Raw genomic sequence first — 24,994 nt, 5'->3', positions numbered from 1 at the left:
CAAATAATTCATAAAATATTCGTTTATTAAATATACTAAAAAGAAAACAAAATATAATATAACATACAAAGTATCAAACAACAGAAATGTTCAAGATAAAGGGAAAAGGTGCACCACAATATCCACATCACATAAATGGAGAGGAGAAGGACATGAGTTCAAATATAAATAGTAGTAGCAGATCCCTGTATCTACTTATTGAAACGAAAGTATCCTAGTCCTAAATATCAGACAGAGAGTTGCCACACACCTCCTAGCGCTGCAAACACATGTTAGGGCATTATCCCAAAGTCTAGTGACCCATAGTCCCCTTGGTGCAGCAGAAACATATTATGCTCATGTAACGATCTTACCCTTCTCTGTCTCCATCTGTGAAAAAACACGCCCCAACGCGCGTTTCGCCCTCAGCTTCCTCGGGGGGCCCGCATGGTGAGTCCATCCCTAACACCCGTCTTTATACACTACAGAGTTGCCAATTAATGGCGCATGTCCACAACAGCGGGGCGCCGCATTCCGCATCACTCCATGCGCCAACATGGCGATGCGGGTCACCGGGAAATCCCGGATGACGTCACTGACCCGCAAGCGTCATAACGAGGCACCGGAAGTAATGTCGCGGCCATTACCCGTATCTAGGACATGCGCACTAGCAACAAGGTAACCACCACCTCTGGAGACTGCGCCAAACCACAAGAAAAAGAAAAGGAAAAAGAAACAAAAGGACAAGAAATGCAGATATATCGCATAGTCATTGCTTCAACAGCTAAATATCATATGTGAAAAGTAAAATAATAACTTAGGATACAGTTAAATACATATAATGTGTACAATTATTAGTCTAGATAAAATACACCACATGTGCAAATAAATAACGTGACCATATTAATACATAATAACAATTACAGTCATATACATATAAGGGGATATTAGTACCCCAAGTACAATAAATTACTAATATAAATAAATTAATTAAATTAATTTATGTGCAACAATAAAGTGACAAGGTGCAGAATTTCGAGACCAAATCCCGTCCATTAGCGCTGCTCCAGAGAAAGAGTCCACATCCAGATTAGATTTTTTTTCAAGAAATTAGTTCATATATCATATCAGAAGTTTCATACAAAGATTATAACACTAAATAAAAAAGACACAAGACAGGAAACAAGAGATTAAAATCACATTAAAACATAAAAGTGAATACGAAAACAGTGATTATTAGTCCAGAGATGACAGAGTTACAAGAATGATAAAAAACTCAGTTGCTCGTTAAGTCCCCGAGGGACCATTGTATCCAAATTTATTATCCAACGACATTCTTTTTGTTTTAGAACACGCAGGGCATCACCACCTCTTATCCCCATATGTACGCAATCAATTCCCCAGACCTTTAACTCTTTTGAGTTACATTTATGTTTCAATTTGAAGTGTCTGGGGATTGTTTTAAGGGACTCCACGTCGTCCACCTCACGGGCGGCCTCTATATCCCTTACGTGTTCGCGGGTTCTAACCCGCAACTCACGAGATGTCAATCCTACATAAATCAGTCCACAACCACACATGGCGTAGTACACGACATGCGTGGTTGTGCATGTAATATATTCCCTGATGTCAAAATTCTTGAGGCCGCTCGATGATGTGAAGGACGTGGACCTCACATGATTCTTACATGCCAAGCATCCACCGCAGGGAAAGAAACCTTTTCTATTACCCTTACTACCAAAGGGGGAGATGGACTTGGGGACATAGTGGCTCGCCACAAGGGTGTCTCTAAGATTCCTCCCTCTACGGGCTGTCATGAGGGGTGTTGAGGAAAGATGTTCATTCAAAAGGGGATCAGTCAGTAAAACTGACCAGTGCTTTTTCAAAATGGTCCTCATTAGGTCCCATTGTTGGTTATACGTCGAAATAAACCGTATACCTGTGTCTTGTTCTTTTTTGTAATTTTTACGATTTTTGTAAACAGATCTGACCCCCTGTGGAGCCAAAAGGTCTGTTCTTTTAGTATTTTTAGCTCTCATATAGCCTTTCTTGATGCTCCTGTTACTATAACCCCGTTCTTTAAACCTCCGCCCAAGGTCACTGGCCTATCTCTCAAATAACTCATCTGAAGTGCATATTCTACGTGCTCTTAAAAATTGGCCGGTTGGTATGGCATTTATAGTGGAGCCCAGGTGTGCCGACGATGCATGAAGTAATGCATTTACAGATGTTTCGCAAAAAAAGTTTAAAGAACGGGGTTATAGTAACAGGAGCATCAAGAAAGGCTATATGAGAGCTAAAAATACTAAAAGAACAGACCTTTTGGCTCCACAGGGGGTCAGATCTGTTTACAAAAATCGTAAAAATTACAAAAAAGAACAAGACACAGGTATACGGTTTATTTCGACGTATAACCAACAATGGGACCTAATGAGGACCATTTTGAAAAAGCACTGGTCAGTTTTACTGACTGATCCCCTTTTGAATGAACATCTTTCCTCAACACCCCTCATGACAGCCCGTAGAGGGAGGAATCTTAGAGACACCCTTGTGGCGAGCCACTATGTCCCCAAGTCCATCTCCCCCTTTGGTAGTAAGGGTAATAGAAAAGGTTTCTTTCCCTGCGGTGGATGCTTGGCATGTAAGAATCATGTGAGGTCCACGTCCTTCACATCATCGAGCGGCCTCAAGAATTTTGACATCAGGGAATATATTACATGCACAACCACGCATGTCGTGTACTACGCCATGTGTGGTTGTGGACTGATTTATGTAGGATTGACATCTCGTGAGTTGCGGGTTAGAACCCGCGAACACGTAAGGGATATAGAGGCCGCCCGTGAGGTGGACGACGTGGAGTCCCTTAAAACAATCCCCAGACACTTCAAATTGAAGCATAAATGTAACTCAAAAGAGTTAAAGGTCTGGGGAATTGATTGCGTACATATGGGGATAAGAGGTGGTGATGCCCTGCGTGTTCTAAAACAAAAAGAATGTCGTTGGATAATAAATTTGGATACAATGGTCCCTCGGGGACTTAACGAGCAACTGAGTTTTTTATCATTCTTGTAACTCTGTCATCTCTGGACTAATAATCACTGTTTTCGTATTCACTTTTATGTTTTAATGTGATTTTAATCTCTTGTTTCCTGTCTTGTGTCTTTTTTATTTAGTGTTATAATCTTTGTATGAAACTTCTGATATGATATATGAACTAATTTCTTGAAAAAAAATCTAATCTGGATGTGGACTCTTTCTCTGGAGCAGCGCTAATGGACGGGATTTGGTCTCGAAATTCTGCACCTTGTCACTTTATTGTTGCACATAAATTAATTTAATTTATTTATTTATATTAGTAATTTATTGTACTTGGGGTACTAATATCCCCTTATATGTATATGACTGTAATTGTTATTATGTATTAATATGGTCACGTTATTTATTTGCACATGTGGTGTATTTTATCTAGACTAATAATTGTACACATTATATGTATTTAACTGTATCCTAAGTTATTATTTTACTTTTCACATATGATATTTAGCTGTTGAAGCAATGACTATGCGATATATCTGCATTTCTTGTCCTTTTGTTTCTTTTTCCTTTTCTTTTTCTTGTGGTTTGGCGCAGTCTCCAGAGGTGGTGGTTACCTTGTTGCTAGTGCGCATGTCCTAGATACGGGTAATGGCCGCGACATTACTTCCGGTGCCTCGTTATGACGCTTGCGGGTCAGTGACGTCATCCGGGATTTCCCGGTGACCCGCATCGCCATGTTGGCGCATGGAGTGATGCGGAATGCGGCGCCCCGCTGTCGTGGACATGCGCCATTAATTGGCAACTCTGTAGTGTATAAAGACGGGTGTTAGGGATGGACTCACCATGCGGGCCCCCCGAGGAAGCTGAGGGCGAAACGCGCGTTGGGGCGTGTTTTTTCACAGATGGAGACAGAGAAGGGTAAGATCGTTACATGAGCATAATATGTTTCTGCTGCACCAAGGGGACTATGGGTCACTAGACTTTGGGATAATGCCCTAACATGTGTTTGCAGCGCTAGGAGGTGTGTGGCAACTCTCTGTCTGATATTTAGGACTAGGATACTTTCGTTTCAATAAGTAGATACAGGGATCTGCTACTACTATTTATATTTGAACTCATGTCCTTCTCCTCTCCATTTATGTGATGTGGATATTGTGGTGCACCTTTTCCCTTTATCTTGAACATTTCTGTTGTTTGATACTTTGTATGTTATATTATATTTTGTTTTCTTTTTAGTATATTTAATAAACGAATATTTTATGAATTATTTGAGGTGATGTACTTCATTTTTTTGTGGTTATCTATAGTAAAAAGTTGGTCACACTTGTCAAACAGTATGTTTGACAAGTGTGACCTACCTGTCAGTCAGTTTTCCAAGCGATGCTACAGATCGCTTGAAAAACTTTAGCATTCTGCAAGCTAATTACGCTTGCAGAATGCTAAAAAAAACCGCGAAAAAAACGGAAAAAAAACGCAAAAAATAAAATGCGGATTTCTTGCAGAAAATTTCCGGTTTTCTTCAGGAAATTTCTGCAAGAAATCCGGACGTGTGCACATACCCTAAGGGGTTAAAGTACTGTATGTTTTTCTCTGAAATGCCACAGCATTTCAGAGTCAAACATACCTGGCTGAGATAATTCTGCCTGATAAATGCTGCCTGTGGATCAGATCACATTTATCAGCTATCAGATTCACTTTAAAAGTAAACGATGCTCAGTGAGCGATCTATACTAGGTCGCTCAGTGCGCATAGAATGCCATAGTTCTCAGTAGTGTGAGCCCTATTTACACAGGACAATGCACCGCAAAGAATGATGAACTTTTATACTGCACAAAATATAATTTCACCCAATGAACGAGCGTTTTACTCAATCAACGAGTGATTGGCAGCCTGTTTACATGGCAAGATAATCATGAACTAAGTGTTTCAAACAGCACTTCTTCACCTATTATGTTGCAGTGTAAATGGCTCTCAAGGGTGCACTCATTCCTGATAATACAGTGTTTTAATCATATTATAATACTTATTTGTTGTGTGAATTGTGCAACACTACTGCCTGCATCTCTGCATGGCTTCCCATCCCCCACCATGCAGGAACACCAGCATACTCACCACCCCAGGCCATGCAGTGAGTTTGTTGTCCTCTGCTGGCTGTGCATGTCTCTTGGCTGCGGCTGCAGGATTTGGATGTGCACGCACTTTGAACTTCCCGATTCTTAGGCTACGTTCACACTGGGAGTTATGCTGCGTTTTTTTTTCTGCAGCAAAACCTGAGTGGTTGGCTGGAAAGAAAAAGGTTTTGCTGCATTTTTCGTGGCATTTTTGGTACAGTTTTGCTGCGTTTTTTTCAAGCGTTTTTTTCATTCAATTCAATGGGTGAAAAACGCTGAAAAAACGCTGAAAGAAGTGACATGCTCTATGTCTAAAAAAACAAGCAAAGCACAAAATGCTGATGACAAAAAAAACAAACTGTGTACATGAGATTTCTGAATCTTTGCGTAGGTTACCTTATATATTCTTAACTATTTGTGTCTATTATTTGCCTTTTTTGCACATATATGTTTTCCGCAGCTTATGGCCTGTTTAATATTAATATTATTTAATATCATTATCAGCTTTGCTGTCTATTTTGCTATTTTGTACATATCTATATGCATGTATTTTTAATATGCCCTTTGGATTAATTTGACCACCTTTTGGACGTGACACTTGGTGTCACATTAACCCTGTTTTCCTGTTCTTTATCTTTTTTATGTATCTATTTTTTGAAATAATGATACAATTGTCTTTTTAACATAATCATCAATAAAATTCCTACTTTTATTGCTCTGGGATCTATCTCTTTTTTTGGGTTATAATTTTGTATTTATGGATGAGCTTATGATTTGAGGCCCCTTTTTTGGGCTAACTATCTCTAAACCTGCAGTGTCTGTACCTGTACCTATCTCTAAACCTGCAGTGTCTGAACCTGTACGTCTCCCTATTCTGTTGTCGCTATGCAACATTATCGATCTGTGTGTACACTCGATACTTCATTGTAATAACCCTGTGCTCCCTATCTAACCTCTCTAACTCACCTCTTCCACTCTCTGACCACAACCTTCTCACATTCTCATCTCTCTCCACTCCATGTCTACAATCCCCACCCAGCAAACCTTCACACCCTCGCAGAAATCTTAAACATCTTGACCTACATTCATTCTCTGAATCCCTCCTCCCTCTCACAGACATAAGTTCCATACACAATGCGGATGACGCTGCCACTCTATATAACACCACAATAGCTGTAGCTTTGGAATCTGCTGCCCCACTTACGCAAAATCAACAGACAGCGCAGATGGAAAAGATCCCACTCCAACGACCACTTTATCGCATTCAAACAGTCCCTCACTACTTTCAAGACCACACTCGCCACAGCTAAACAAACCTACTTCTCATCTCTCATATCCTCCCTGTCTCACAACCCTAAACAGTTATTCAACACCTTCAATTCTCTCCTCCGTCCCCCAGCACCTCCTCCCTCCCCACTTATCTCCGCTGAAGACTTTGCCTCATTCTTCAAGCAGAAGATTGATAGCATCAGAGACAGTTTTGGTCAACAAGCCCCAGAGCCCTTCCTCCCGACTTCCCTGCCCTCCACCTCCAAAACCAACTTCTCCACCATTACAGAAGATCAACTGTCCACTCTACTCTCAAGATCGCATCTCACCACCTGTGCGCTTGACCCGCTCCCATCCCACCTCATCCCAAACCACACCACAGTCTTCATCCCAACCCTAACCCATCTCTTCAACCTATCACTAACAACTGGTGTTTTTTCCTCAAGCTTTAAACATGCCTCCATCACACCTAGCCTCAAAAAGCCCTCTCTTGACCCATCCTCTGTATCTAGCTATCGCCCTATATCACTTCTCCCTTATGCCTCCAAACTACTGGAACAACACGTCTACCTTGAACTGTCCTCCCATCTCTCTTGTTGCTCCCTCTTTGACCGCTTACAATCTGGCTTCCGGTCACACCATTCCACTGAAACTGCCCTAACTAAGGTCACCAACGACCTCTTAACCGCCAAGAGCAAGCGACTACTCTGTTCTCCTCCTCCTCGACCTGTCGGCTGCCTTTGACACAGTGGACCGTTCCCTATTATTACAGATCCTCTCATCCCTTGGCATCACAGACTTGGCCCTATCCTGGATCTCATCATACCTGGCTTCCGGTCACACCATTCCACTGATACTGCCCTAACTAAGGTCACCAACGACCTCTTAACCGCCAAGAGCAAGCGACACTACTCTGTTCTCCTCCTCCTCGACCTGTCGGCTGCCTTTGACACAGTGGACCATTCCCTATTATTACAGATCCTCTTATCCCTTGGCATCACAGACTTGGCCCTATCCTGGATCTCATCATACCAACAGACCGGACATTCAGCGTCTCCCACTCACACACCACCTCCTCACCTCGCCCCCTATCTGTCAGAGTCCCACAAGGTTCAGTTCTTGGGCCCCTGCTCTTCTCCATTTACACCTTTGGCCTGGGACAGCTCATAGAATCCCATGGCTTTCAGTATCACCTCTATGCTGATGACACACAGATCTACATCTCTGGACCAGATATCACCTCCCTACTAACCAGAATCCCTCAATGTCTGTCCACTATTTCATCCTTCTTCTCCGCTAGATTTCTGAAACTTAACATGGACAAAACAGAACTCATCATCTTTCCCCCATCTCATGCGACCCCCCCAACGAACCTAACCATTACAGTAAATGGCTGCCCACTCTCCCCAGTCCCACAAGCTCGCTCCTTCAAACCACATATCCAAGCCCTTTCCACTTCCTGCCGACTTCAACTCAAAAATATTTCACGAATCCGTTCATTCCTCAACCAAGAATCTGCAAAAACCCTAGTCCATGCCCTCATCATCTCTCGCCTTGACTACTGCAACCTCCTGCTCTGTGGCCTCCCCTCGAACACTCTCGCACCCCTCCAATCTATTCTAAACTCTGCTGCCAGACTAATCCACCTGTCCCCCCGCTATTCCCCTGCCTCTCCCCTCTGTCAATCCCTTCACTGGCTCCCCATTGCCCAGAGACTCCAGTTCAAAACCCTAACCATGACGTACAAAGCCATCCACAACCTGTCTCCTCCATACATCTGTGACCTTGTTTCCCGGTACTTACCTACACGCAACCTCCGATCCTCACAAGATCTCCTTCTCTACTCCCCTCTTATCTCCTCTTCCTTCAATCGCATACAAGATTTCTCTCGCGTATCACCCCTACTCTGGAACCCTCTACCACAACACATCAGAATCTCGCCTACCATCGAAATCTTCAAAAAGAACCTGAAGACCCACCTCTTCCGACAAGCCTACAACCTGCAGTAACTACCGATCAACCGAACCGCTGTATGACCAGCTCTATCCTCACCTACTGTATCCTCACCCATCCCTTGTAGATTGTGAGCCTTCGCGGGCAGGGTCCTCTCTCCTCCTGTACCAGTTATGACTTGTATTGTTTAAGATTATTGTACTTGTTTTTATTATGTATACCCCTCCTCACATATAAGTAATAATAATAATAATAATAATCTGGTCCTGTCTGTCCTGTGTGTACCTGTCCTTATATTGGTCTTGTGTGAACTTCTTGTCAGACCTGTGTAAACTTGTCCTAGTAATTATCCTCTGCTTTCCTGATCCTGTTTATTCCATGTGAACCGTGTCCTGTCTCTCTGTCTGCATCTACAGCTCTCCACCTGTCCACATCTGCTGTTCCTTACCTGTCCATATCTGCTGTTCCTTGCCTGTCCACATCTGCGGTTCCCTGCCTGTCTGCATCTGTGGTTCCCTGTCTGACTGCGTCTTTGGTTTCCTGCTTGACCGCATCTTTGGTTTTCTGCTTGACCGCGTCTGCAGTTTCCTGCTTGACTGCATCTGTGGTTTCCTGCTTGACCACATCTGTGGTTGCCTGCTTGATCACGTCTGCGGTGCCCGCCTGCCTGCCAGTATATCAGTCATGCCTGCCTGACTGTACATCGCCCAAATCCACCAGCGCCTGCCTTCATACCAGCTATGGCTGCCAGTACCTGGCTGCCTGTGAATTAGCTGAGCAAGACAGTATACCTACAGTACCAGCCTGAACCTGTCGTTACAGTGTCCAATCCCCTTGGGGATCAGCTGCTACTGATGGATGCTGCCCTGGAGTGGTACCTATGTACATAGTAAAATGCCCCCAGCCAATCACTGAGAGGCATTTAGCATAATTAGTACACCTGCAAGATGGCTCCCAGCCAATTGCTTAGAGTCATCCTGTGTTAAAGACTCTGGATTGCCCCACGCGTAATGGCAATGGGGTACTCGGTACCGGGTCCTTCTCTGCTCGGGGAATGTCACGGTGGCCCGACCCGGTCCGTGGCCCTTCTGAGGGACGTCCAATTAAAGGTGAAGTTTGTACGGTGTTCGTGATGCCACCTGTGATATTCGGTCAGGATGACCGACACTGCTGAGGGGTCCGCTGGGGTGATGTTATGGCAGCTAGATGGTGTACCTTCCCACAGGTGAAGTATGTCCCCAGGGCTTCCCAGATGTGTAGTTGGTGATGGTGAAGGCGTGGTAATAACGAGGACACAAGGTTGCAGTCTCTTTACCTTTTACTGAAGACTTCAGAGTCCGCAGTCCAGAGCACTGTTCACAGGGCTGGCTGAGTCCGGCCGGTCCGAAGGCACATCCAGAGTTCCCTTTGCAGGTGGAAATCAGTAGCCTTCCTACTAGCGCCTGTGTGTTGTAGTACCTCCCTGCTGAGCACCACGGGATAGTCCTCACAACTTTCGTAGATGTTTCTGATGTTCCCTCTCCGTCCCCCAGATGGTATGGCTAGGATGACCCGTATGACGGGGTAGGCCTGGAGCTATTTTATAGGGACCCTAGTGATGCTCCTCTCCCACAATTTGCCTCCGTTGTCTTCATAGGTGTAAAGGTTGGACAGCCAACTTGGAATTAACTGTCCTGGCGGTCTCTGAAGTAATGCGTAGAGCCTATTACTCCCTCGGTGTTCCGGCCACCGGCTACGCGCCTCAGAAGGATGTTGCCGATCTTAAGGCAGAACTCCTCCCGGTGTTATCTCCTTGTGCTGTGATCTCGTTTCTCACTCTCCACAATATGCTTCTCTTCGTGTCCTTTCTTAGGATGCTGCCGCAATGAAGTGCAGGCGCAGCTCTGTAACGTTCTATCTCGTGCTCTGTCTCTGTCAGGATCCCACCCCTGACAGGGACCTCTGTCTGCAGCTCAGATGTTCCTCCTTCTCCCCCTGTCTGCCTGACAGGTCCTCTCTGGGTCGAACCCAGGTAGCTTTCTGACTAACTTCCTATCCAACCCACCAGTTTTACCCATGTGTGAGGAGTGGCCAAGTACATAGAACCTTTGCTCCCCCTGGTGGACTGGAGTGTGAAGTGTTGTGTGTGACTGTAATAACTGGTCAGGTGAACTCCTTTAGTACCATCAGACGTAACATCACTCCCCCTGGTGGGAGAACGACATTACTGCAATGACCAGGACTCTGGGGCGCTGCAACTCCCTCTCCCTTAGTGCGTTGCCAAGCAATGAGTTAGGTAGTGTGGTTTTCTACCAGTGCAGTTGTGAAGTCCCCTGGTCCCGATGAGTCAAATGGTCCTGAACCCGAATCCACTATCCCAGTGGGGCCAGTGTCCTGAACCCAAATCCCTGGTCAAGGTTTGGCCATTGTCCTGAGCCTCAATCCCTGGTGTCGGCGAGACCAGTGCCTGAACGTTGTCCCATGGTCTCATTGTGGCAGGGTCCTGAACCTCATCCCCAGGTCCCAGTGTGGCCAGTGCCTCAACATTGTCCCTCGGTCTGTGTGCGGCCAGTCCCTGATCCACTATCCTGGACCAGTGCATCTAAACATAGCTCTAGTCCGTGCCAGTGATCCTGATCCATGGAGTCAGCAGCTGCTGTACCAGGATCTGCCTAGAAGTGGTACCTGGCAGCTACCTGCCGCCCAGTCTGTCTCCACCATCAGGAGCTCCATTGAACACCTGTGTGACGCTTATGGAGTGCCCACTAGGGCCGTGGGGTTACTCTGTACCGGGCCGGTTCTTAAAGGGGATGTGTCACAGCAGCAGTGACCCGGTCCATGGCCCTGGGCGTACAATGAAAGGGATGAGGGAAATAATTATAGGGGATTATTCGTGACGCCACCTGTGGTACTCGGCCAGGGATGGCCAACACTGCTTAAAGGGATCCACTGGGGCCGATGGTGATGCAGCTTAGATGGTTAGGTTAGGTGGAGCGGAGGCCCCAGGGCTAACAGGACAGTCTTTGAGGAGTTGTGGATGTTGGGGTGCAGGAATAATGGGAAGACACAGGGACTGTAGTTTCTTTACCTTTAATTGTAGGTGCTGTCCGGGGCACTGGTGACAGGTGGTGTTGGAGGTCCGGGAGCCCTGGAAACAATTAGAAATCCCCCTATCCAGGTGGATTTGGAGGCCTTCCTTACTGCGCTGTTTTCAAGGTTCTTGATGCTTTATGCTCTATTCAAGTCCCTCTCTCTCTGTGTCCTTTAATTGGAACAATACCCGCATGGCAGGCAGCTTGAGCCTTTTCCAGGTGTCACTCTCTCTCGTGGTGACTCCGGGCTCTAGTTTGCTGCTGTGCCTTCAGGTCTCAGTTGTGGCCAGGAGACCTGCAATCTTCTGTCCTCCGGATTTAGTTGCGGGGCCTGCAATCCCCATACAACCACGGACTCCGGTGTCCGGCCTTTTGTGCTCAGTCCTGGAGTGAGCTCAATTGCAGTTCCACTCCCAGGCTTTCCCCTCATGCTTCCTCTTCCTTCACTGTCTGCATCCTCACTCTCCCTCCCTCGGACTCAGACTAACTAACCCCGCCACCAGACCAGAACTTATAGGGCAGCTTCCCTGAAACTGGGTTTAGAGCTCCCCCTTCTGGTCTGGAGTCAGGAAAGTGTTGAATGCCAGTATTACCTGCTAAGTGGATTCCTTCTTGCTTCCAGGCATGGCATCACCCCCTGTGAGGGAGGCAATGCCATTGTGGCAACTGGACTCCTGGGGTGCCACACTTAGCTATGCCCCTTCCTAGGTAGGCCTGGCCCTGTAGACAGTGAGTCCACAAATCCACTTGCACCACTGCTGGGCGTAACACTGACATAATGTATCCTGTACAATAAGAGCAGAAACAGTGTGTGCACTTAGGAACTCGTTTAACATCGTACTCAACTATGTTTAAAGTGTTTAGAGAAAAGGCATGGCTAACAGGAATAGTAAGTATCAATCTATTTCCTAATGGCATGTGCCCGTATTTGACATAAAATGTTGGTGTAAAGTATACTGGCCGTGAGGTGTCAAAAACAAGAAGAATTCTCTGGGCAGCATTTTAATAAATTTGCAACACATTGAACCATTGTTTTTTGCAGGCACGTGATTAACATATTTGACAGCATTACTCAAAATTCCTCCTAATGTTTTTCCTATTATCAAACCAAGAAAGCCACAGTAATGATACAATATTATAAACATGTCTTGAGAAGAATAATAATTAAAATAAGAAAATAGATAAATGAATGAATAAAAGAGTTCATGAACAGTTAATATACGGTACTAAACTCTGATTTTGTAAAGTTTATAGCCATTTAATGTTTTGGGGGTTTGCTTTGTTTCACAAGTAATAAAGTGAAAACCTATGTTATACCCAACATCATAATTCGTGACGGTTCCCGCATCAGTGTCTGGGGCCAGTGTCAGAAGGCAAGTGGTGGTGTGAAGCCTATGGCAACATCCCAGCTGTGGGTGACAATTAGTGACTTCAGTTACATGAAATGTCACCAGCTTAGACAATACATCATCGTGTTCCTGTGTATGTATTTTTTGGATGTAGTCATGTGGCCTGTCATCAAGCCTGAACAACATGACCACAAATGGTTGCTAGTGCCACCTATAGACTGGTATACAGAGGTGTTTTTGTAAGTGTTACAGCTCCTCGCCGAGCCCCCAGAGAATCCAATGAAGTCATGTTTGTAATTGTATAGGAAGCAAGAAAGTTTTGCAGACGTCTTGTCTATGCTGGCTTGGTACAGTGTGATATGTCTATGCATTGCAGCTACACAAGCCACACCAAATGGCACCATAAGGTTTGTAGGAACCAAGTTCCCATGTAGAAGTGGAGAATGCATCTCACAAATTATAAAACCGTTCCATATGGTTCATTGTGCCCTTTCCATGCCAATGTTCTTTCCAAGTCACATATTATTAAAGAATAACAAGATACTTTATTATCATAATTTTATAATAAGTAACAATAAACACAAAAACATTGGGTCCAATTCATCACAGATTTTATGCGAGGATTCTGACTTGAAAAAAGTTTGGAAAAGTGACAAATTTTCGGTGTAACTCTTTTGGAGTTCTCACATTACTTTTTCCATGCTCCTACAAATTGGGCATAGTTGGGGCAAGACAGGGTCGTATCAACCACCGCTCATCAAATTCATGACGAGTGGCGGTGTCCACTGCACCACAGATCTTACTCCAGTAGGTGCAGGAGTAAGATTTGTGGTGAGGCACACACAGAGGTGCACACCACTCATCAGATGCTCCTGATTCATTTAGAGTATTATGCCTCATGAATTGAGAGCCTCACACTCCACCCACCCCCTCATCAAGACTGGTGTGAAGATTGACGGTCTTAATGAATCGGGGCCATCATTTATATACTTTCCAAATCCGAAATAGCAAAACCCTCATGTTTACTTACCCCTGAAAAAAATGGGAAGGCCTGAGGATGGCCTTTTTTCCATCTAAGTATCTGTGGCATGTCATGTAGTACTTAGGAGTCTGAAATTACTACTATTGGCATTTTCTATTATTTTCCATGGTCACGACAATTCCAATACTCTTTTTTTGGGAACTTAGGTTCCATGAAGTAGTGATGTCTAACGTGAAATTATGTGCCAGGATGGAAGATTAGGCAATAGTAATGACAATGCAAAACTGCTTAGACCATTATGGGGTGAAGCAAAATTGTAAAGTGAATGGACAGGGGTCAGGACACATGGGAAAGTTTATATTAAGGCTCCAGTTAAAAAGGAAGCACTGAAAGTAGCAACAAGGTGATGAGACTGGGACATCCAGCCTTTCATTTGAATGCAAATGTATTTGGGGGGCAGGCAGTTATCTCTGACATCAGACAGGGCCTTAGTAAACTGTTAGGGCCAGCACCTGGTCACACCATTGTTAGTCATGTGTAGGAAAGGGACTCCAGGGCTTGCAGGGGTCATTTATAGATAGAGCCAAAGAGTGAGAGAAGCAAGGGTCATTCCAGGAGTACTTCAGCTAATGATGATAATGCTAGGACTGGTCCACTTCTGAACATCACATGTGGTCATCATCCTGGGTGTAAAGACGGTAGCATGTATCCACTTTCTGTAAGATCAGCAAATAGTATTAACAACCACACAGGACAAAATTATGGAGCCAACCAACCATACTTCAACTACATGGCATATCACCACGGGCCAACAATGGATAACCAAGCACAATCTTGTGGAGTATGGGGATCTCAATATGGATCGCCTCGGGAAGACTGGAATACATATTCTGCATCACCATCCAACACCAGTTCCATACAGCCATCTGACTTATCACCAAACCAATTTCCTTACAATTCTCCTGGTTACAATTCTCCGCATCCTTCGGGACATGGGATTTTACATTCAGCAGAGGGAAATCATACAGTCGCAATTTCTCCAGGTAGCCAGAGCCAAAATTCTTATGACTGGATGAGAAAAACAGTACAATCTACATCAACAGGTGAGAAATATGTTTGCATATATATTTTTTTTAAAGTGCATATTTTTATTAAAAAATATAATTTGCAAAAAAACTTTGCTTAAGAATTAATGCAAGAATTAAGACTTGAAGTCGAAAATTATACTTTTCAATGTTTACAGTTCTGATGTTTTAGATTTAGTTTTCAGAATCTGGATAAACTTGATTTTCCTGACATTATAGAACGCCGTGATTATTGACCAGTAAAGCTAATATTAGCAAACGAGAACTGACATTCCAATATACGGTTTTAAAGCTCCATAATTCACACCTTAGCAGCGAGTAACTGACATTACAAAAGTAAATATTCTACAAAAACTCATTAACTCAAGTCGCGGAAATGGTAGTAAAATGTTGTGTTTATTGGAGGGCGTGCCGCTTGTAATAAATCTATGAGAACTGTCAAACTAATATGACTTAGCAACTACTTGTGAGTTCCGAGGGGGTTATTTGCATGTTAGTTGTACATGTATTTTACACCATGTAATCATATATTTCACTGCAAAAATGTATCACTGAAGGCAGATTGTATCAAACAGTTGGAGAACTATAACCTGTAGACAGTAGACATTAGATATTTGATGGTAGCATATATCTGGGCAATCGTCCATCAATCAGTAAACAAGTAAATGACGAGCAAAATAAAAAAAGATAATAGTGTATTCAAACCTAAATGTAATAACTAAGGAACGTAAGACCCTATGCCATCTGAAAAAAATATAGTACTGCAACATTCAAGTACAACATGGGGATCTTCATTAAAACCTCAGTGAAAAGGAGAGAAAATCTGGAGATAAGTTTAATAAGGACTTTTGTACTTTTATACTTGTAGGAGTTTGGGCTACAAAGACTAAACTTTACGATTGGAGATTCTATATAGGTTGGCGTGTGCAATCTATCTTAATCCCCTAAAGTTACATATATAAAACCAAAAGAATTTTCCAATTGGGACAATGACAATAATACAAATGATGTACCCAATAAAGGAAAAAAATAGGGACAAACAAGTATATAGCAATTAAACAGATAACTTTATTAATAGATATATACAAAAAATTAAACGCACAGTAATAGGGAGAGGTCAGAATAAAAGATGAATAGCAGACAGTATAGAGGTCCTCTATTATTTAGGCTTATAATGCAATGGGATTTGCTCTTACCATATTTATTTTTTTGTGTTAATATTTGATGTCTATGCATTTATATTGAGCATACTACTGGGTATCTAGTCTATATTTTTATAGTGTTTTTCCATATTTGATTTATCTGTACATTTTTATATGATTCATATTAATTTGATTATTACAAAAGGGCATAGAGAGGGGTTTTTTGCCTCTTCCATAACCGTTTCTGGGTCCAATTATGGATCATTATTACAATCTATACTTTCTGATGTTTATCTTTTAGTCTGACCTCTCAATTTAGTTTTTGTAAATATTTATTAATAATCTTTATCTGTTTAATTGCTATATACTCGTTCACTCCTATATGTTTCTTTTGTTGGGTGCATCATTTGTATTATCATCATCATTATCACAATAGGAAAATTCTTTTGGTTTTATACACTTTATGACTCGTTTAAAGATATCACCCCCTCATTGAAAAAAAAAAAGTTGAAACAAAGCTAGAACATTTAAAGAGAATAGAAAATATACAATAATTGTATGTGCCTATACAGACATAAAGTGGAGGGGATTGAGTAAAACATGAAGGGCGTAGGTTTGGCTATTGCTTAATTTTTTTGTTATTATTATTATTAAATTTTATGATTTGTTTGAATATTATAAGTAAATAATGTGACTGCTTTTCAATGCTTTTTACTATTAGGATGTAGGTTGGTAGAGGTCCGTACAGAGCATAAATCTAAATTAACCCTTTAATCTGATACAATTAATGCAAAAGGAAAGAGTGGAATGGATCGTTTAGAAACTCCTAACAATTGTCATCTTATTACTTATCACTTAAATTGCTATTTGTGGTGCATATGTCACATGTCTCCCTATAGAATCTGATAATAGTAAATCAGAAAAAATCTAATGTCTTTACCAACCTTTAAAATTATACCATGAACCACATCAGTTATTTCAGGATGTAAGGTTGTTCTCTTTGCATATACAACCAAAAAGGGTAAAACCCATGCCAAAATTTATAGGACAGGCTGTGGATATGAATAGATGTTCCTTCTCTGTGATGTGTGAACAGGTTATATAAAAATAAATTCATGTCTATTGTATTGTACTTAGTTGCAGATTTGCAGTGAAGAATACACATCAAAAAGCTGCAGCAAATCCATCATGTCTGAATGAAACCATAATTTAATGTATTAATCTTTTGCTGGCAATTGACCTACCTATGGTCATTTCGCATAAGACAACACTACCAGAAAACTGGTTGTGTCTCTGCATTCAGACACCGGGCTTTTTATTTGCTATGAAGACAATTAATTATCCTTACGACCACTCTGTATAATAGCTATAATTGCTCCATGTAAATGGGATTTTAATGGAAATTCAAGCCCTCTTTCTTAATAGGTAAAATATGTAATGACACATATTGTTAAGTATTGTTTAACAGCGTGTGATAAATACAATGATAACTCAATGAGCAAATTACCATGTTATAGAACTGATTCTAGGGGTATGATGACTTCTGCATATGCTGGACCAGAGAGCAGACGGAAGGCTGCCTCTTCTTTACATGCTAATGATGGTGTTTTGTAAGCTCATTGTGAGGTCTCTGGTTTTTGGTCACATTGTCCATGGTTTAAGGACTATCTGTCATATTGAGGTAGCAAGAGCCTTTTCACACTTCTTCCCCTTTTAGCTTTGATATGCAATTTTGTCTTCCCATATCCCCCTTTCTCCTAAGGTTATACTGCTGGAAAGAGTGATGATTTTCACAGAAAATAAAAGACCACAGGCTTTTATTACGCGTGTAGACACTTTATGGCAAAAGATTGTTCTTAGATAGATAGATAGAAAGATAGATATAGATATAGATAGATAGATAGATAGATAGATAGATAGATAGATATGATTTTGTTGCATCTTCTCGCTGTTCTTTCAGCTGAACTATTTCTCTAGAATACTCTGGATACATTGTAAGCATCAGATGTTACCTATAGATAAATACAGCTGGCAAAGTCATAAAGTTGGGGGTTGAGCATGGGAAGAACTGGACATAAATACATTGGCTTTTACTCTACAATGAACACTACTATACAAAAGTCCCTTCTTTTTGTGCATGATACAAAAGGAATTTTTGTGAAGGTGCAATAAATAAACAACAGAATAAATTGGGCATTCTGTAAAAATAGTGTCCACAGGAAAGAGGCAATTTAGAAAAATAAATAAGGGATATGCATACTTTTCTTCCAAATTCCTAAGAAATTAGCATTCATGATTTTGTTTATAAATAAATATATATATTAGACTTCAAAGAAAACTTGCTAATCAGGTAATACATAACAATGTATAGATAAATATATAATAATCTGCAATATATATATATATATATATATATATATATATATATATATATATATACATAGAGTATACATATATTAGACCATAAACTAGAAATGCTATTCGGGTAATACATAATTATATATAGGTAAATGTATAATAATCTGCATTATATATATATATATATATATATATATATATATATATATATATATTTATTTACAGTATACATATATTAGACTATAAACTAGAAATGCTCATTGGGTAATACATAATTGTATACAAGTAAATGTATAATCTGCAATATATATATATATATATTTACAGTATACATATATTAGACTATAAACTAGAAATGCTCATTGGGCAATACATTTACCGTAATTCTTGCTGTCGGTTTAAATTGAATTTCGTATTATTTCTATAGCATATTAAACCTGTATTCTTTATTCTTATTTGTCCATATTTTTACATTAAAGAGATTCTTTAGTATCGTCAACCACTTTTTATATCTGTTATTGAGGCCATGGGAGATAGTTTATAGGTTTGGACCATCCTCCATTAGAACAGCGCCTCTCTGCAGAACCCGTGGAAATCCAATTGGAGACAATGAATGTTGTGTCATGTAGTCTTCCTTTTGGTAACAGATGATTGTTACGTTGCTTCTCCAATCCAGACATCGCTATTAAATTCAACAGGCTGACTGCTGCAAGAATACACAATTGTTATGTAGCACTAACAAAGAATATATCAGTATTCCCAGAAGTGAAAGATATCTATTATCCATACATGATGATTTACTAATCGTTGGTGATTTGACCTCTGAGACCAATGTCACGAGTCTGACAAGGGGGCTCTGTAGGAGTCTTGAGTGGAGAAGCGGTGAGCATTTTGACCTCCTCTTCATTCATTGTCTAGAACGCTGTCAAAGTAATCCAAGTCCAGTGCTTGACCATTTACAGCAGCCCTATAGACACTGAATGGAGAGCAGGTCAAACGTGCACTCTGCACTTCCTCGACTTTCAAGATGGGGCTCTGAAAAAGTAAGCCATTGCCAGTGTAGTATGGCAGCTGATTCCTCTCTCTCCATTGGAAACACATCAGCTCAGCCAAGCATCAATGTATAAGATGGAGTCAGGAATAATAGCTGCCAGCCAAATGATTGTTGGGCCAAAAGTGTATGGTTCCCTATATTAAAGGGGTGGTCTGAAACGAACATTTATCTTAAACGAACATGTATCTTGTAGATTGTAAGCTCGCGAGCAGGGATCTCACGCCTAATGTCACTGTTTAAATTGTCTTAACTTGTATTGAATTTGTCTGTATAAGTCCCCGCTTAATTGTAAAGTGCTGCGGAATATGTTGGCGCTATATAAATAAAGATTATTATTATTATTATTATTATTATTATTTATCTTCTTAATCCAAAATCCCCATTTATTTCATGTGCTAATCTCTTTTGTAATACACTTTAATTAAAAAGTCCCTACGTTCCCTCACTGCCGCAGTCTCTGCCCCTGCCCTAAAACAAAGTGTCATCAGAGACGACCGTTTCAGGGGCTGGGCTAGTCCCAACTCTACTGAGCATGCGTCAGTTGTCAATTTCATCATATGCTCAGTAGATTCTTATCACTGTGCAATATGCACAGTGACAATGCGCTCACTCGCCGATTCTGATGAAAAGTGATAAACCGGCATGAGAGCGCACTGTCAGTGTCCACTGTAAGGAGAAAGGCCAGGAAGCAGAGATCAGCCATGCCTTAGCAAGTGACATCACTTACAGGGGCAGTGCTGGTCTCTACTCACTCGATCTCTCCTTACAATGCACACTGACAGTGCGATCTTTTGCCAGCTCATCACTTTAGCTGCGGACCACCCCTTTAAGTATAGTGGCCCTGCTGTATTGCTCTTATTAGAATAAACAGGAGTTGTACAGCAAAATATAAATGGAATAGCGACATGTCAGTGCTAACCGCACTTGCATCATCTAAAAATATATATTATTATTTATTTATAAAGCACCATTGATCCCATGGTGCTGTACATGAGAAGGGGTTACATACAAGTTACAGATATCACTTACAGTAAACAAACTTACAATGACAGACTGATACAGAGGGGCGAGGACCCTGCCCTTGCGGGCTTACATTCTGCAGGATTATGGGGAAGGAGACAATAGGTTGGGGGTTGCAGGAGCTCCGGTGTTGGTGAGGCGGTCTCATAGTAATCCAAATTCAAGTAGTCTTTTCAGAAGGGGTGGAAATGACCTGATTGTGGCTGCATTTACACTGGGTGATTATCAGAAACAACCATTTCTAGGAACACTCGTTTCCCAATATATGACCTTTCTAAACAGGCCGCCAATTACCCAATGAATGAGCTTGCTTAAACAGCAATGTCCTGTATAAAAAGGACAAGGGCCGAGGCCGATACTGTATTCGCACAGAACAATCATGGTAATGATCACTCTGTGCGCATAAAAATGCAGTCGACCTCTCCGATAGGTGATCATCTAATGGCCGTGATCGTTTGATCAAGAAATCACAGCCTAAAATCTTTGCCTGTCTTTGGTTTAGAGATTATAGCTACGATCTATCTGATTATGGCTGAATCTATTACCACTGGCAGGTTTGAGGGAAATATCTTTAATTCACTTTTTACTAACAAGTATTAATCTCACTGTACTTTCCCTAACATGAAAGGGAGTCTGACCACTGGTTTACTGCCCTGGCTTGTCAGAAAGGATAAGATCACCTTGTAGCTCTTTGTCTGCTATCAGTTTAGAATTAGCACCTCAATAGCATTTAGAGAACCAATTTAGAGCATCTTTGTTCCTCTGTATGATTCCAAGCCAACTTCAAAGAAAATTAGGAAGGATCAAAGGCAGTAGCACACTTAAGTTGTGTTGTATTTGTTTGTTATCTTCACAGTTGTGTTTTGCTTTTGTTCCTTTGCCTTTTTCCCCCTTGAGTTGTTCACATCCTGTCTCGGTAATGTACAACTCACCTGGAGGCAAGTTCCATCCAAGACATAATGGACATAATGCTTCCTTCAGAGTCTAAGCCAATGTAGTCTGAAATGCATATACTCTAGGCTGCATTAAGTTGATAATCTGGTTTTGCTCATTTTTGGAACGCCAAGCTTTTGGGTAGAGGTTTTGTAAAGTTTGTGTTGCTTTCAGATTCCTGATAATAATCAGAATATAATTTGGTTATTTTGCAACTTCTTTTGTAGGAAAGACAAGAACCAAGGAAAAATATCGAGTTGTTTACACCGATCACCAGAGACTGGAACTGGAAAAAGAGTTTCATTACAGTAGATACATCACAATCCGACGGAAAACTGAACTAGCTGCAAACCTAAGTCTTTCTGAGCGACAGGTAAATACCCATTAGGACACGTTCACACGCTCAGAATTTGGTCAGTATTTTACATCAGTATTTGTAAGCTAAAACCAGAAGTGGTGACGTGTTTCTACCTTTCCCCGGATTGTTCCTCTCCTGATTTTGGCCTATAAATACTGATGTAAAATACTGACCAAATACTGAACGTGTCAACGTGGCCTTGAATAGGTTTACAGATTTGTTTACACCACTTTAGAGATCAGCTATTGACTAAGTGATCACCTGTAACCTGGTAGGAACCTTGCAGCAAGTGTTCCTGTAAACACTTCAACTGGAGACTGTTGGTTTAATGCTTGGACTTGTTGAGTCCTGCAGAGGCAAGATGCCCAGTCACATTGCTGTTGCCAAATGCTTGTTCATTCGATAGCCATTTCTCTGGACCACGGCTCCCCATGTACGCTTGGGTCCATGTAATTGGTAAGAGGAGAGTGAGACTTTGCCAGATAAGTCTAACAATGGCGAAAAGGATTGGGAGTATTCCACATGCTGGATCATTCTTTTCCCCGAATATCATATGTCAGGAGCGTCAGGGGAGTCAGTAAGTGACACCAAAATCAGCAATTTTGGATGTTTTTTCTCTAAAGTGTATGGAAGGCTGGAAAGATGCTTTTCATACTGAATCTGCATTTTAACATGCCTATACACATTAAAATTAGGTAAGCCGAACCTGACTATTTTGGCTGGAAATAATAATAATCATAATCTTTATTTTTATATAGTGCTAACATATTCCGCAGCGCTTTACAGTTTGCACACATTATCATCCCTGTCCCCGATGGGGCTCACAATCTAAATTCCCTATCAGTATGTCTTTGGAATGTGGGAGGAAACCAGAGAACCCGGAGGAAACCCACGCAAACACGGGGAGAACATACAAACTCCTTGCAGATGTTGTCCAAGGTGGGATTAGAACCCAGGACTCCAGCGCTGCAAGGCTGCAGTGCTATCCACTGAGGCACGCCAACCATCTTATATAAAATTTATATCTATAAATACAAGTGTGGTCAATGCAAAGGACTGGCACATGACTTATTCTTTGCAAAGACCTTACAAAGGAGCAGGGGGCACTCATTACGGGTAGAGGAATGGTGATTCCAGCAGCTAAATAGGAAAGGGTTCTTTACAGTTAGAGCAGTCAAACTGTGGAATGCTGACCGCAAGAGCTAGTAATGGCCGACACTATGACAGCTTCTAAAAAAGGGCTGGATGATTTTCTCACAATAAATTATATTGTGGTTATAAATAATCTAGTGATAGAGAATGTATAACTGGTGGAGAAACGTTGAACTTGATTGACGGCTGTCTTTTTTTTTCAATTTATATACTGTAATTATGTAACTATGTCATATCTATGTGGTCCACCCAACTTTTTCCCTTAACAGATAACTTCTAGGAGACAAGGATCTTACCTTATGTTCTCTCTGCAAATTGGGAGGGTTGGGAGAGACAACTGTCAGCAGAACAAGCATTCAGCCAACAGCGCTCTGATGTTTATGACTACCTTAAAGGGGTTTTCCCGCTCTAGGAGTTCCCTCGTCTCCCAACTACAATTTGTTTAACTGTACAACACTACAAAAAGCACCAAGAGCCTGAAATACAGTACTAAGGACTAAGCATTTATATGGCACAGGAAAATTATTTGCAAGTTATAGCACTGCCATTACTAGAAATTTTATGTATGAACACATAGTTGTTATCAATAATACATGATATTTTGGAATATTCATTGCTAAATCAACATTATTTTTCTTATGACTCTTGCAGATAAAAATCTGGTTCCAGAATCGCAGAGCCAAGGAAAGGAAACTCATAAAGAAGAAAATGAATCAATTTGATGGAACAAGCTCTTTGCAAAGTGATTCCAGTTCAGCCAGTCCTAATCCACTTTGTGACTCTCTGCCACATGCAGAAATGTCAAGCTCTTTGTACCAACCACCACAACTTGCACACAACTTGAACAATGGTCTACAACCAAACAGCATAATCCAGCAAGTCACTGTATAAAGGGGTCGGAAATACACAGCCACTCACAACCACCTAGGATTGGTAAAGACATTAGTGGTTCCACTGAAAATTGTCTTTACGTATCATCAGCTGCTTATCCACTCTTCTTACCTAGTGACTTCCCTGACCAAATAGCAAATTGTTGACTGTTAAAAATGTGTTCTTCTTTACCCCTCAGCACTACCACCTCCAGTGACTTTATATATATTTTCTTGCTCCTGAACTGGTTTGTAAATAAACTAATTCATTTAACCATAAAAACATCCACTGGTCCAATGACTACTACATCTTCATACATGTAACCTTGGATATTATAATACTGCAAACATGACACTGGATGTCACAACTGTCTTGCACATGTGTTTCAATAGATAATGTAAAACTCTTGGGCCCCGATTTATTAAGACAGGCATTTCATACGCCAGACTAAAGGTCCATTTACTGTACGTGAAACAGAGAGACAAGAAAGAAGAAAATTGTAAAACTTCGTATATATTCAGTCTTGCATTAAAAATTAAAAAAGGTAAAGTAATGAAGATTCATGTCCAGACATCAGATCTACACGTTTTCAGCAGACACTCGAAACACGTAGACCCAATGTCTAGACATCTACTGTCATAATTGTACTTTTTCCCAGTGTTTGTCACGCTGTGATTGTCGGTAATGAAGGGGGGCATCAAACTGTCCCTGGAACTTGGACCCTAACTATCCCTGTCCTGGGGTACTCTTGATGGTAGAGAGGCCCGAGTCTCTGACTTTACTGATCTCCTGTTATTTCCTGATATGTCTCACCCACCCCATAAGGCCTGGAACAGAAATATAAGGCAAACAAGACACAAAGACAAAACAGGGATAGTAGAAAACAACAAACATACAAATACTTACTAAAGGTAAAGAGGTATATAGGGAAGGATAGGAATGTACCAACCAAATGGGAATAGGGACCAGGAGATAAACACACACATACTAAAGCAAACTAAAGATCACTACTACAACAACTTCACTCCAGCCACTTAGCTTTAGCGCTCAGCAGAGGAAGATGAATTTCCAGTAGCAACAACAAACTTCTATTCAGCACAGTGTCTCTAAGAAGCTAGGATGCAAAGCTTTCACTGGAAGGCAGAGAGGGTCTGGCCAGGTTTTATAGGGAAATAAACCAGACCAGAAGCAGCTGAAAATGGAGCTGCACATTTCTAACCAGCATAGAAAGGGTCACTACCCTCTTCAGCACCAAAGGAAACAAAATCCATA

The 24,994-nt window shown here is 41.5% G+C and overlaps 1 pseudogene across 1 annotated transcript; it reads left to right on the top strand.

The window, feature by feature from the left end:
* Window positions 1-535: 535 nt before the first annotated feature.
* Window positions 536-23,893, top strand: LOC143803722 (homeobox protein CHOX-CAD-like; annotated as a pseudogene). Its single transcript, XR_013220956.1, has 4 exons — window positions 536-607; window positions 14,328-14,853; window positions 21,570-21,715; window positions 23,504-23,893. The product of XR_013220956.1 is annotated as a homeobox protein CHOX-CAD-like (transcript).
* The last annotated feature ends 1,101 nt before the right edge of the window (window positions 23,894-24,994 follow it).

The sequence above is a fragment of the Ranitomeya variabilis genome, chromosome 2, assembly GCF_051348905.1.
Source record: "Ranitomeya variabilis isolate aRanVar5 chromosome 2, aRanVar5.hap1, whole genome shotgun sequence".
In the NCBI taxonomy this organism is placed as follows: domain Eukaryota; kingdom Metazoa; phylum Chordata; class Amphibia; order Anura; family Dendrobatidae; genus Ranitomeya; species Ranitomeya variabilis.
Note: the sequence above shows the minus strand (reverse complement) of the source record. Positions and strands in the feature narration are given on the sequence as shown.